Raw genomic sequence first — 15,680 nt, 5'->3', positions numbered from 1 at the left:
TGTTGACCATCCCATCCTTTCTATATGCACAGATGTAAAATATGTCCTTTTCTATGATGACGGGATGTGATTTTGTAGATATTTGGCTGCTATTTCTAGCAGGCTTGGTGCTCCTTCAATTACAACAATGAGTGTTCCAGTTGATTCGATTAACAAAACAGCCTGCCTGTGAAATTAACATGCAAGTGGCTGAGCACTCTACAAACACGAGTACCCTTAACATAGTTCTCAGGAAGATTCAGCATGTAGACTGTAACAAGGCTGACCCTTTGAATTATAAGTACGACTCATTTTTTGCCAGCTGAGTGGACTGGAGCAATGTGAAAATAAAGGGACTTTCTGGATACAATGCACCATTGGGAATTGAACTCACGGCCTTGCGATTGTGAGCCAAATACCCTAGTCACTAAGCCATGTACCTTCACGATGTAGTAGGCCCTTTATTCTTCATGTCTGTAACAAGGTCTCCTTTTAGTGTAATTTTATCAGGTGGTCTCCTTAACACTGGGTCTTCTATCCATCACTATGCGTAGATGTAATGTTATTCAGGATTCTTCTTGACCTCTTCCGCACTTAATTATTAAGCCTTGTCTAGCCATAGTAAGCTGAAGAATTTACCATTATGGTGGTCATTGTTAGAGGGGGGTTGGAAGGAAGGTTATAGGAAACATACACATGTTGCATGGACACCAACAGACAATGAATGTACACATACACCTACATAGACACATACACGCACACACACACACACACACGCATGCATGCACATCTACACATGTTGACACATCAACTAGAGACATTTTCTGGACATCACAGAGAAAGAAAGCTGCAAACATTGAAGCTGGGTCGGAAGTGGGGGTGTCGTGGATTGTGTACATTCAGGATGGCGGACTCGTACAGTAGCAGACACTGTGAGAGCGGGGTGGGGATGGGTGGTTGACTGGTGGTGATGATTGAGGGGATTCAAAACACAGATCAACTGTTTCAATCAATACAGCTCTGCGGCATCTTTGATCGTTAAGGTTTGCCTGCTAGACTTCTTGGGTTACTCAGCATCACTATTTGTTAATAATTAATTGCCATTTTAATGAAGGGAAATTATAGAATAGCAGCATGAAGGCTATCGATTGTGTTTGTCTTTTATTTCCATCCTTTGATGCTCTCTAATGATAACGGATAGAGGCATCCTTCACCCAGCTCTCTTACTCCTGTTGACTGGGCTTCTTCTTGCTGTTGTTAGTGTATTATCATAGCTGTCATCGTCATCAGCATCATCAGCAGCAGGGATATCTACATAATCCTCACCATCAATATTGCCAATGCCATCATCAGCATAATCATCATCATTAATTATATCATCATTAATATAATCATCATCACCATTACCACTATCGTAATAATGATGATGATAATCATAACCATCATCATAATCATCATAATCATCATCATCTTAGGCATCATCATCAGCATTATCATAATCATCCACTTGATCATCATTGTCATTTTTTCCTTTCCTTTTGAGTAGAAATATTGTGTTTTCTAGTGATAACTTGGATTTTGGCACACGCTAATTAGTTTCCCTTCACCTGGAAATAAATACAAAAATAAAATAGAATATCTGAAAATCAATGCTGTGTTTGAGAAGCTGCTAATTCAATATAAGAGACAGGGTTGTTGTTTTTCTTTTTTTTTTTTTTAATAAATTTCTTTATATATTTCTTTAAAGTTTTCACCTGGTAGAGAGAGAGAGAGAGTTCTGAAAGCTTTTCTTTAATCTACTCTGCACTTCTAATGAGACGGAAGATAATGAAGCAGTTAGCTCACTGCACCCAGGGACTTTCAAAGGAAAAGCTAAGTTAGTGTTAACATATTTAATGCAGGGAGCATTAAATATGCTAACTAGCAATAATTATGCGGTGAGGAAAAAACAATATTGCTCAATGGCCTAATATCATTTTAATTATTCTAGCAAGTGCAGGGGAATAACTCTGAACAGGAGGAGGGGAAAATATAAATTAACTTTATGAAAAAAAAATGTTTCCCCTTTCTTTTATGAGAGTTTTTGTCCTTATTTTCCTCTCTATCTAGCAACACACTAACACTTAAAATATTACTATGAATAGTTTCTAGACCAATTTGCAGTCATAGTTGTGAAGTAAAGACCATTTTGCTTGTTGCTTCAGATACCTTTGCTCTGATAGTGTTGTTAAAGCTGTTGGTTGATTTATTCAGGTCACCTGTTGTTTTCATTGCTACCAGTTTGCAGCAAGCTGGTTGAGTCGTTGGCATGCTGGATAGAACACTGCTATGTAGTATGCATTCTGGTTCTTTGCAATCTGAGTTCAGATTCTACTGGGGTCTGTTTTGCCTTTTATCCTTTCATCATCCTCATTTACCATCCGGTGCCATGTATAAAACACTGGTGTCAGTGCCATGTAAAAGGCACTCGTGCCGATACCATGTATGATGTATCTGTGTCGTGCCATGTAAAAAAAACACCCATACTAGTTGCATGTATAATGCACCCGTGCCAGTGTCACATGTAAAACACCTGTGCTGGTGCCACATACATAGCACCTAGTACTCTCTGTAAAGCAGATGGTGTTAGGAAAAGCATCCAACCATAAAAACCATTACCAAAACAAGCAACTGGAGCATCGGCAGCTCTCTGGCTGGCCAGCTCCTGTCAAACTGCCCAACCCATGCCAGCATGGAGAACAGCATTAAATGATGATGATGATGTTCAATGCTAGCATGAGTTAGACATTTTGATAGAATCTGATGGAGCCAAGGTTCTCTGCATCATGTCCCACAGTCTGCTTTGGTGTGGTTTCTATGGCTGGATGTCCTTTCTGCAGCCAACCACTTTACAGCATGTACTGGCTGTTTTTTCTCATATAAGGTAAGTAGCGGTTAATAGGTGCAGCACTTGGAGTGTGGGTGGGTAGTGCTTGCAAGAGTGTAAGAGAGAGTGAGAGATGGGGAATGAGGGGTGAATATAATGAACGAAGAAGAATTGTTGAGTGGATGATAAATAGGGTAAGTAGGTAGCAACTGTTCAGTGAGTAAATAAAGTACCAGTCCTTCAGTTATTGATTCTTCTCTTTCTCTCTGGAAGAAATTGGCGTGTGTAAAATGCACAAGTCAATATTGTGTGTCACAACATCGCCCCTATGACTTCATCAGGAGTCCCCTCCCCATATGTGTCTAGCTGCAACACACGCTTGCACTGCTTGCCAGGTGGATTGCAGCTCTCCTGAAAATGTGGCCGTTAGTGAAAATATCGGTGACAGTAGGTGTTTCAGACTAACAAACAGTCTAAGGTAAATAAATAGACAAAAAAAAAAAAAAAGGAAAAAACAAAGACAAAGGAGCATTAAAAGATTAAAATTAACAAGTTGTTGTGATTAGTCTTCAGTCAGTTATCTTCTAGAACTATGATGAAATAAATTGCAGTGATGATTGATGACCATAATGGAATCATCTAATTATAGTTACTTCATCCAGCTGATGAATGGCAGTGTGTATTGAACAAATCACTCACTGCCAAGCAACTCAAAGTTATAAGCGTAAATGTTCCAATACCTGTGTCTTTTAATAAATTTACTCTTCTATTTCCAATGATATTGAGGTCTATTTTTGTTGTTACACATATGACTTGTTGAAATATATGTATACATACACACAACAAGCTTCTTCCATTTTCTGTCTACCAAATTCACTTACAGGGCTTTGGTTGGTCTAGGCCTACAGAAGAAGACACTTATCCAAGGTGCCACACAGTGGAACTGAGCCCAAACCTCTTCATTAGAAAGCATCTCGACCACACCTGTGCCTATATATTTTCTTGTTCTTCTTGTCTTATACTCCAAATTTCTTGAAATTCTTCTAAGCGATATTTGGATTGACTTGTCATACACGAAGTATTACCTTGGATCTTAATTCTATTTGAATTTATTGGTATCTAATTGTTTGATAAAGTGAACCAAATTTGTATTGCACTGTGCTTTATAGATATTTGCATGGATTTATCAGTCCATTTCACTTTATATATACACACACATATACATATATGATGTATATAAGTACATATATAATGCATGGTTTCTGTCTACAAAATTCCCCTCACAAGGAATTGGTCAACTCAAAGCTATGGTGGAGAACATTTGCACAAGATGCTACACTGTGGGTTCAAACCCAGGAGCCACTTAATTGTCAAATGAATATGTCTTAACCACACAGCCATGTCTGCATCCATTTGCAGCTGATTTGACCTCTCACCCCACCTCAAATATTGGCTGGCTTAAACCTTGTCCTATGTGGTTGTGTAGGTTTTGCCCATACTATCTCATTATATGAAGTTTCTACTGATCAACGCTATAAATATTGATGGAATTTTTCACCTACATGGTGGCTCTCTCTGTTCAGCAATTTCACAAGTCAATTATATTTTTACATAAGTTTTGATCTAGGTGCTAACATGGACTGGTGTAAAATTACATAAATAGACTATGTCTCATGTTACAAATGGCAACCATAAAAATATTCTCTCATACATAATAAACACTATTATTTTACCTCCGGGATTTTTTTTTTGTGTATTTTTCATTTCTTTGTTGTTGTTTTTTTTTCTTGGTAGGGGTTTACATTCCACTCTAGAGAGAAAAGAGACTGCCCATAGCCATTTAAAGTTTTAATTTTTTTTATTTTTGCAATCCATTTGGTCAGTCAACTCATTGCAGTTGTCCAGCTTGACCTTGTGTTGGTTGATTCCTATAGATCTCGTTTAAGGAGGAGTAGCTGGTATAGAAACAGTCGCAGGAACAGAGCAAGGGGACAATCAGACTTAATAATACCTCTCCTTTCCCATGTCTGAATGCATCATCATCGTTTAACATCCATTTTCTATGTTGTCATGCGTTGGACAGTTTGACAGGAGCTGGCAAGTTAGGGAGCTGTCCAGACTTCAAATTGTCTGTTGTGGCAGGATTTCTACAACTGGATGCCCTTCCTAACATCAACCACTTTACAGAGTGTGCTGGGTTCTTTTTACATTTCACTGGCATGGGTGCATTTATGCTGCACTGGTATGAGCGCATTTTATGTGGCACCTGTAAAGGACAAGTGTGTATGTATGGATGAAAAATGCATAGCTTAATCAGATTTGTGCAAAGTAAAAACATGTCCAGCCATTGTGTAGTTGATCATGTGAAAGACACAGGAATGTGTACACTACTTTTAAATAAAGGCTAGCAACAGGAAAGCCGTCTGGCTGTTGAAGAATACTGCCTCAACAAAGTCATGTCTAACCCATGCCAACGTTGAAAAAGTAAGTATAAAAAGGATGGTGACGATAAGGTTGATTGACTAGCTGCATACATGCACAGACAGTGCATATTACTGGTACTTGACTAATATCTCTAATTTTGGGGTGGAGTAGGTCATAGAATGAAACAGGATAAAGTGATGTATCTTAGCCAGTGTTCATTTTACAGCCTCAGCAAAGCTACATTGCTGTTGTGAAAGAAATACTTCTTAAAGAAACTTCTATGACAAGTTACACACACACACACACACACACACACACACACATACACATTACATGCTTATCATATACATATGTGTGTGTTGTGTGTACTGACATACACACACCCGCTTTTTCTCTCTGGCTGCCTCTTGAGAGTTAGAAAACAATACATTGTAATATATCTTTTTGACATGCATATTTCTCTGAATGTGTGTGTGTGTGTGTGATGTAGGATATTTATGGTGTTATGTGTGAAAACATTAACATGTTCAGTACATTTTGGGAAATATGTAATGTGTGTGTGTGTGCATGTGTGAATATAATGTGTAAAAAAAAGAGATATGTTATTTTTTTCACACATAAAACTATAAACATATGCATCTTTAGAGAGATTTATGTATAAGGATGTATATGTTTATATTTTTAGGTGTGAAAACATGAATTTGTCCCATAAATGTTGGCAGAAAATTTTGTGGAATGTGTGTGTATATGTGTGTGTGTATACACTCACTCATTCACTCAGTCACCATTTCCATTCATTTCGCCATGCTTGCATGGGTTGGATAGGTCTTCTCCAACCCAATACAGCATCTTACCACTTGATGCAATCCATGGTCAGCTCTTTCACGAGGCCTATTTTACTGGGGTTTTCCCTAGTATTTCCCTTGCTCAGTCTTCTTCATCCTCATATTCTTTTTATTTGGATTACATGCTATTTACTTCATTACCCGACTGTCGTCGTCAGATCCATATCCTTTGTGTATTTGCACCAGCTCAGTCTTTTTACTTGCACACTACAACTGACTTCTCTTGCAAGCATTCACACACACACACACACACACACACACACTTATTAGGTTTAAAGCTATTAATTTTCATTATTTAATTGCCATGTAGGTCAATGAACAAATGAATAAAAAGCTGATTAAGTATCAGTGTTAAGTGTTTGACTTCTGCATCAAGCTCTCTCTCTCTAGGCACAAGAGTGGCTGTGTGGTAAGTAGTTTGCTTACCAACCACATGGTTCCGGGTTCAGTCCCACTGCATGGCACCTTGTGAGTGGATTTGGTAGACAGAAACTGAAAGAAGCCCGTCGTATATATATGCGTGTCTGTGTTTGTCCCCCCACCATTGCTTGATAACCGATGTTGGTGTGTTTACGTCCCCATAACTTAGCAGTTCGGCAAAAGAAACCGGTAGAATAAGTACTAGGTTTACAAAGAATAAGTCCTGGGGTTGGTTTGTTCGACTAAAGGCGGTGCTGCAGCATGGCCGCAGTCAAATGACAAACAAATAAAAGAATATATATATATATGATATTGTTGTTATAAGAGATTTGTAAAGTTTGAAGAGAATGTGAAATTTTTTTTTGGGGCGGGGGGAATAGTGGTTCTCAAAGCATACATATAGCTATGAATAAAGCTTCACATTTTGGCACAAGGCCAGCAATTTCAGGGGAGTGGGAAGTCGATTACATCAACTGGTACTTATTTTATTGATCCTGAAAAGATGAAAGACAAAGACAACATTCATGGTATTTGAATTCAGAATGTAAGGGCAGAAGAAATGCCGGTAAGCATTTTTCTGGTGTGGTAACAATTCTGCCAGCTTGTCCCCCTTATATAGCTATAAATAACAGCATGTAAAGATTGGGTTGAAAAACCCTTTTGGTTACGAAAAAGGTAGACCTTCAACTTCTTTTATCCAAAAGGGAATTTCAACCCAATAGTTACATGATGTGCACACAGGCTGAAGTATGTTGAAATATGAGCATCACAAGAATAACTAATGAGGATATTCCTAGTACAGACAATGGAATAGAAACCATTTATTCCCATAGATTGGTTTTGAATTCTGGGGACATTGGTAAATATGACAGGCACAGTGTCCAAAGTGTTGTGACTATGACAATTAAGATGAGGACACTAGTTGTAATATGTGTAATAACACACACACACACATATGCACACACACATCGCACATATATGCATACATATATGCAGTGCCCCAGCATGGCCACAGTCTTTGGGTTGGAATACATAAAAGAATGCACACATTAACACTTTCATATTTATCTTCTACACACACACTCACACACACACACACTCACACACACACACACACACTCACACACACACACACATATATATATATATATATATATATATATATATATATATATATATATATATATATATACTACACTCTCTGAGTGGTTGGCGTTAGGAAGGGCATCCAGCTGTAGAAACTCTGCCAAATTAGACTGGAGCCTGGTGTTGCCATCCGGTTTCACCAGTCCTCAGTCAAATCGTCCAACCCATGCTAGCATGGAAAGCGGACGTTAAACGATGATGATGATGATATACATATATATATATATATATATATATATATATATATATATATATAAAATGTAGATTAATTTTTTAAAGTTGTATCCTGTCATATCCAAATCCTCAAAGCAAAAGAAAGAGAAAATAATAATAATAAAAAAGAAATGCAAATATAAAAAAAAAAAACCATAAAAAATAAACTGCTGATTAAACAGATGATTTGATTGAACTATTCTGTAAGGGTAGTCATTGACAGATTTCTACAGTGACTTAGTGAAAGGCATATTAATTAATTCCAGCTCTGTTGTGTTGACTTTGGAACATAACTGAAATATTTAACAAACTTACATATTTAAATGAGCCTTTGATACTTTTTATTTTAGTTTTTTTTTTTTTACGCTGTATGCTTTATGTTTTTGATTTTTTATGGTCTTTTCTTCTCCAACATCTCTCCATCCCTCACAACACACACACACACACACACACACACACACACAGAGTACTTCCTTCGTGACTAAGCATTAGAAAGACAGTTATGCTAATATCTATGTAGTTTATATAATAACTATCATCAGCTTATCAGCATTTCCCATAAAGAACTGTATATTATTTTAGCACAATTATACTGTCTGTACCATCTGGTTTTACAGCAAACCCAGAACTGTTTGAATCTCTCTTTCTCTCTCTCTCCCTCTCTCTCTCCACTTCCATCATACTCTGGCTAGTTTTCTGTTTCTTTGATGGTTTTCTAACCCACCTACCTCCTACCTACCCTCTCAGCTAAAATGATTCTCCAAAAACATGATTTGCTTCTTCTGCAGAAATACCATTTCAGAAAGGACAAAAAAATAAATAAATAAATAAAGAAAGAAAGAAAATAAAGAAATGTAATAATAAAGGACAAAATAAATAATAACAATAATAATAATAATAATAATAATAGTAAATGGATAAAGTAAAAAGAACGCTTTCCACCGCAACAACTATCACCACCACCACCACCACTACCACCACCGACAACAACAACAACAGCAGCAACAACCAAATTAGTTTTGTCTTATTCAATATTTCTGCAGCTGCCAAAGGAAAGAAAGTGGCATCATAAAGTTTGTTGGAAACACTGCTTCAGTCCTTTCTCTTCCTCCTCCTACTACTATTGCTTTTGCTGCTGCTGCTACTACTACTACTACTACTACCACTACTACTACTACTAAATTCTTGAGTCTATGCAGTCATTGCTGAAACTGGACTCTCTCTCTCTTCCCCTGAAACTTCTACAAATATTATCCATTCTTTCTTGACTGTGTCAGCATGGTGAAGTGGTGAGCAAAAAAAATGTCCTGCAGTATTTAGTTAATGTTCTTTTTATCATCTGAGTTCAAATCCTGCTATGGACAGGCCATTGTCTTTCATTCTTCCGGGGGGGGGGGGGGGTTGATGAAATACCAGTTAAGTATCAGCAACCTCCCTACCCCATTCAAATTTGTGGTGTGTGTTTATGATTGAAAATCATTGTTAATGTATGACTGTGAATGTTTTTATTTATTTAGTTATGTGTGACTGTTTGGATTAAACAACCAACAAGTCTTCCCCTGTCCAGTCAGTGATTCACTTCAATAAATGTCAAGTGTTGTGTGCTATAGGGTTGGGGTGAAATATTGTGGGATACTGTGTGTGTGTAGTATCTTGGTTCTAATTCCCACCAGTAGCTATTTTCACTTTTACACATCTGGTTCTCTTTAGGAATGGTCTGAATGTCAAAACTCCTCTATGTATTGGTTATGAACTTTGGAACAAGGCCAGCAATTTTGGGGCTTGGGGCAAGTTGATTACACAGATCCCAGTGCTGAACTGGTACTTATTTTATCGACCCTGAAAGATGAAAGGCAAAGTCAATCTTGGCAGAATTTGAACACAGAACCTAAAGATGGATGAAATCCCCACAAGCATTTTGCCTGGCATGTTAACCCTTTCGTTACCAACCCGGCTGAAACCAGCTCTGGCTCTGAGTACAAATGTCTTGTTTTCATAAGTTTTGAATTAAAATCTTCCACCAGACCTTAATCACAATTTATGTTCCTAACAATAGCTGAATGATAACCAAGTTATTTTACTAAATTCTTTGTTATATTTAAAGTAATTGAAAGAAACACAGAGCATCTAAAAAAAAAAATACAGTAACGAAAGGGTTAAACAATTTTGCCAGCTCATTGCCTTACAACAACTCATCTACATATTGCCTAAAATATCACCTGTTCATGGATTCTGTTGATTTCATACAGCTGGGAAGCAAGTGTGAAGCATGATTTCAATATTTGCTTGACTATTGTACCTATTCATTGCTAGTATTAGTTTCTGAGTATGAATCTACCTAAAGTACTAACCTTCTGCTTTAACCCTGTTAACACCTGCTTGTTTGTAACTGGTCTGATTGGATTCATTGTCTACATTTAAATTATAATCTCGAACAAAATCTCATTAATTATTACATGAGTGTGAAATTTCAATTGATCAGCCACTACCAGCAAAATATATTCTTTTCACTATATAATATAGTTACAGATATTTCACTGAAATCCTTCCCCACAATCTGGATGTGTCAAGTGCATTGAATCATCATTCAGTATGAAAAATACATATCAATTGTGTTACAATATTAAGTAGTATGTTGAGTACTTGGTATGATGATAACAGGTACAGGCATGACTGTGTAGTTAAGAAGCTTCCTTCCAAGCCACATGGTTCCAGGTTCAGTCCCACTGCATGGCACCTTGGGCAAATGTCAGCCTCAGGCTGACCGAAGCTTTGTGAGTGGATTCAGTAGAAAGAAACTGAAAGAAGTCCATCGTATATATATATATATATATATATATATATATATATATAAAATACAAAATGGGACAAGAACGCAAAACATCCAGACAGGTGATGCAAAAAAGGGACAACAAAACATCCAGATAGGCGATACAAAGAAAACAAGGATGGGTCATTCGGTGTTTTCTTTCCTCAATCGAGTTCCAGATTATCTTTGCAATTTCGGCTGGTTATACTTGAGATTGCTCCAATCTGGAGCAATCTCCTTAGTTTTACCAAGGAAAAACTAAGTTAACAGCATTAGATTCCTTGGAAGAAAGCAGCGAATATATATATTTTTTCTAAACATAAAGTCAATTGTTCAATGTGTAAAGATATGGAATAAAGTGCTTTACTTGAAAACAAGCAAAGCTTGCCATCTGGAAGGGCATCCATGTCCACTCCTTGCCAGAATGGAGAAATATAGACAAAGGTGATGATGATGATGATTGTAGTCAGTGTTACTCTCATAACATTTGATTCCATCTCATTGTGTGTTTAGTTCAATCAATAACAAGTATTGTTGAAGTGAATCCTCCTCCAGCTGACTTTTGTCTATTTAAATTGCAACTTCTCTTCCATTTACTTATTATTATGCAATCTGTAACAACCTCTTATTTACAAATCTTCTCAGTTCATACATTTATTCATGAACACATATGTACATGCATACTTATGCACATACATACATACATTTTCATATACATAGACATATATATGTCAGTGCATTTCCTGTGTAAATGCAAGGCATGCAATTCATGTCTAAAGATACATAAATGGATACAAATAACAATTAAAACTTGGATATAAATAAAGCTCTCATCTTTTTTTTATATAAGACAGCCGGAAAGAGGGTACGTATAAGATATATGTACATTGCATCAGTTATATTGCTTTGATGCTTTGACTTCAAAAATTACTTGCTGCCATCACTGTATTGACCAGACTTTTGGATATTGCTATACATCATTGGTCACAATGCACTTACTTACACTGCTGTAGCTTTTGAATGATGCTACCCTGCTGGCTAGGTAGGCAGCCAACATTTCTCCCTGAATGGAATATCCATTCTGTTTCAGAGTTTATCCACTTACAGCTGAGTGGACTGGGGCAATGTGAAATGAAATGTTTTGTCTGAGAATGCTATGTACTGCTAGTCTGAGAATCGAAACCACGATCTTGTGATTGTGAGTGCATTGCCTTAACCTTCATGTGTGTGTGTGTGTATTAATAAAGTGGGACACAGGAAAGTAAGCAGAGAGACTTGCTCAAGTGATGGAGGCAGCAGTAGCCCAGACAGATCTGAAAGAATTCTATAAGATCACCAAAAGACTTTGAGGAAATTATTGAGCCACTTCTAGTTGAAACTATTTCTGCTCTAAGGAACTGTGCACCCAGAGTTGAGTGTCAGTGTAACATCTTATAGCTTCCTCAGAGCCATTTGAATGTGATGTTTCTTTATTGCAGAAAGCATTTGCTTACACTATGGAGCATAAGTAAATTGAGTTCTAACAAGTGGTACTGCTCTGGGTAAGCAGAGTCATAATAAATTATAAATATCCCAATTTGTTTTTTGTAAAGTATAACTGATTTTTTTTTTGTGTGTGTGATTGTTTTTTTTTTTTGGTATATGTGAATGGTGTGTGTCTCTGTGTGTGTGAGAGAGAAACACATACAGAGCAAAGATTTTTTATCAAATAACTCAATTTTATCTGAACCATAGCTTCCTGACTGGTTAAAAAACTTGACATTTTCATGGTCTACCTGCTGGTGATTAAATCTTACTTGATTAGCAAGCAATAATTAATTTCTGAATCTGAAAATTTTTCAGTCAGAAAATTATGATATTGTGTAATGTAATTAGTTGCTGGAGAAATATTGTTTTGTGGACTGCTGTCATTTAGCTAATTGGTAATTTATGGCTAACCTCCCAAACTACATCATTTCTTTCTGTCAGATTCCCCACCCACACTTAGCATTCCCCTACTTACCACCACCACCATCATCATCACCATTGTTGTTGTTTATGATCATTGTTATTATTATTATTGTTTATGATTATTATATATGGTTGCTGTTTATTTATTTTTTTTTGTGTAGATTATGTTATAGATGCAAGATTTACTAGATATCTCATTCATTGCTTTTGTGATTTGTCACTTCTGTTGATATCTGAAGAGATCTGTATTAAGTTAAGCTTATTCAGATGTGCGTGCGTATATATATATATATATATATATATATATATATATATATATATATAATACACACACACACACACAAACATAATATACGCATATAACACACACCACACATAAACATATAATATACATATAATAGATATGATATATATATATATATATATATATATATATATATATATATATATATATATATATATAGAGAGAGAGAGAGAGAGAGAGAGAGAGAGAGAGAGAGATACTTAGTGTAGCATTACAATAAAGTATATTAAATTACTTATTAAATAAAGACATCGCACGTCTTAACTCCATCAATTTAATTAAGATTTTTTTCTTCAACTGTTTTTTTTTTTTGTATATTTGTATTTTCTTTCCTTGAATTGATATAAGAAAGTGAATACATTTCTAAAGGTTACAAAGATTACCTTCCCTCCCCCCACCTCTTCTCTCAATATTGTTGTAAAGATTTCTACGATATCAAACTGGTGTCTGATGAAATAATGGAATTACTAGTCTTATTTTCTCAATTTATTGTATATTATTAAAAAAAAAAAAGCATTACACATCATAAATTTTTTTTTTTTCTCTCTTAGTTAAACATTTTCTCTCCTTTTCTCCCCCCCTCTGTCTCCCTCCCCTTCTTCACTCACAAACACAATATTCATACCTTATCTGTTCCTTAAGATCTGTGTCTCCACGCATTCTTTCTCATCTAATCCCAAGTCTACGCTCACTTATCTCTCTCTACTTTATATTCTATCGAGCAAATAACATCTGAAATTGTCTTGAATTTCATTTCATTTCCAAATCTTCTACGGCACACCTCTGCCATTCATCAGTTCTTGGAGCTTTAAATCATAGTTATCTGTTTATCTTATTGCAAGTCTTGCTTTGGTTTACCAATTATTATTATTATTATTATTATTATTATTATTATTATTATTATTATCAATAATATTAATACGCGAACTTTCTGTTTTTGTACATACCTGTTGTGTGCGTTGCACTTCAAAGAAGTGGCAAAGCGAAAGAGGAGGACAGAGAGGAAGTAAGAAGAGAGAGAGAGAGAAAGTGAGAGAAAGAGACAGTGTGTGGTGACGGCATTCATTTTGTGTTTTTAAATGTTTCAGCAAGGACATAAGAGAGAAAGTAAAAGAGACAGTGAGTAGTGATGGCGTCTGTGTTTTCTGTGAATTTTTCATAGGTCCAGCTAGTTATTATTATTATTATTATCCCCCCCCCCCCAGTTTCCAATTTTTGTTTGGTCTTCCCACTATGTTAAACTGTCTACACTACTCCTGGCTCAGCATGTATTGTAACAGCTAACCAACCAACCAACCAACCAACCAACCCTTCTATCATCATCATCATCATTTTAGTGTCCACTTTTTCATGCTTGCATGGATCAGATGGGATTTGTTGAGGCAGATTTTTAGTACTCATTATGAGTATTATTTGATTTATTTTTGACTCCTCTTCCTCTATCAATCGGAAATCTCCAACTCCCTCATTACTTAAGTAACAAGATGTGGTGGCCTTTATGCAGTTGGTCAGACTGCTAGAAGTAGCAGCTCAAGTTACTCATTATCATCTTAACAAAAGGGTGAAGGGTACTATTGGCAACATTGTCCTAGATATACAGTCTGAATAGAAATTGGGAGAGTCAGGGGAGGAATAATTTTAATCATATATGTCTGATCAGCCAGGACTGACTCTGCGAGTCAGACAACACCTCCACCACCACCATCATCAACAACTATAAAGAACTGCAAAAAAAAACTAACCCTAATTCATTGGCTTTCACCTCTGATTTAACTTGTAGAAGCTTTTAGAAATAACACTCTTTCTTTTATACATGAAGCAACTATTAATTCACCTTCCACATTGCTGGGTTTTACCCAATGACAAGCTCTTTTAAATGTGAAAACTGTTAAAGAATATACATTTTAACATGTGTTGTTGCCAAACAATTTGGCACCACAGCTGTAAAAAACATTATTTCCAAGCTATAAACCAGGGTTTTTGTTTTCTTCTTCTCCTTGGTTGAGTTTTTTTTTTAATTATTTTTTTTTTTAGGAAAATCTTGACTTAGATTTAAAAGAGAGATTAACACACACACACACACACACACACGTCTTAATTTTGGCCATCCAGGTTTGGAGTTGTGGCTTAGGGTTAGCAGCACTGCTGTATAAAAAGCACTTCTTGCCGAGAGGGCAAAAAGAGGAGAGAGTGTGTGATGCATAAATACAAAACAAAACAAATAAGTTCCCTGCACCGCACTTGTCTTGAGCAAGTGGGGTGCAGGGGTAAAGAGGTTCTTTACTGTTGATATCCTTCAGTCAAATCCCTTCAAGGGAAACTAGTGGATTGAGAAAAGAATTAAAGAAGGGATTAGCTGGTTTCTGTTAGAAAGGGTTGCACAGGACAGGAGGACTCGAAAGGTATATGTTGATGGACTGCATACTACAGATGAACATAATATGAGATGACACATTCTGATTGGAATGATCAAGTCACTGGCTTTATCACCATCATCATCATCATTGTTGTTTTTACTTCTTACATCTGCTTTTGTTATGCTGAAATTTATTGAAGCAGTGTTATTCACCTGGATGCTCTTCTCGTCACCAACCCTTGTCTGTTTTTTAAGTAATATCGTTTATAGTCCACTGGTCTCCAATGAAATTGCTGAGCTACAGAATATATTATGTGCTGGAGATATACACATCACAGGCATCCAGTGTTCATGTGAAGATAAAGTAT

The 15,680-nt window shown here is 36.3% G+C and overlaps 1 protein-coding gene and 1 long non-coding RNA gene across 5 annotated transcripts in view; one reads left to right on the top strand and one right to left on the bottom strand.

Moving 5' to 3' along the window:
* The window catches only part of LOC106868878 (uncharacterized), a 702,504-nt gene that overhangs the window by 49,754 nt on the left and 637,070 nt on the right, over positions 1-15,680 (top strand). The window lies entirely within an intron of this gene.
* On the bottom strand, positions 82-14,063 carry LOC149130937 (uncharacterized). Its single transcript, XR_016238504.1, has 2 exons — positions 13,582-14,063; positions 82-1,586 (listed from the first exon to the last, which is right to left on the bottom strand). It is a non-coding gene; the product is annotated as an uncharacterized LOC149130937 (long non-coding RNA).

The sequence above is a fragment of the Octopus bimaculoides genome, chromosome 26, assembly GCF_046866305.1.
Source record: "Octopus bimaculoides isolate indiv1 chromosome 26, ASM4686630v1, whole genome shotgun sequence".
Lineage (NCBI taxonomy): Eukaryota > Metazoa > Mollusca > Cephalopoda > Octopoda > Octopodidae > Octopus > Octopus bimaculoides.
This window is presented reverse-complemented; position numbering and strand designations above follow the sequence as displayed.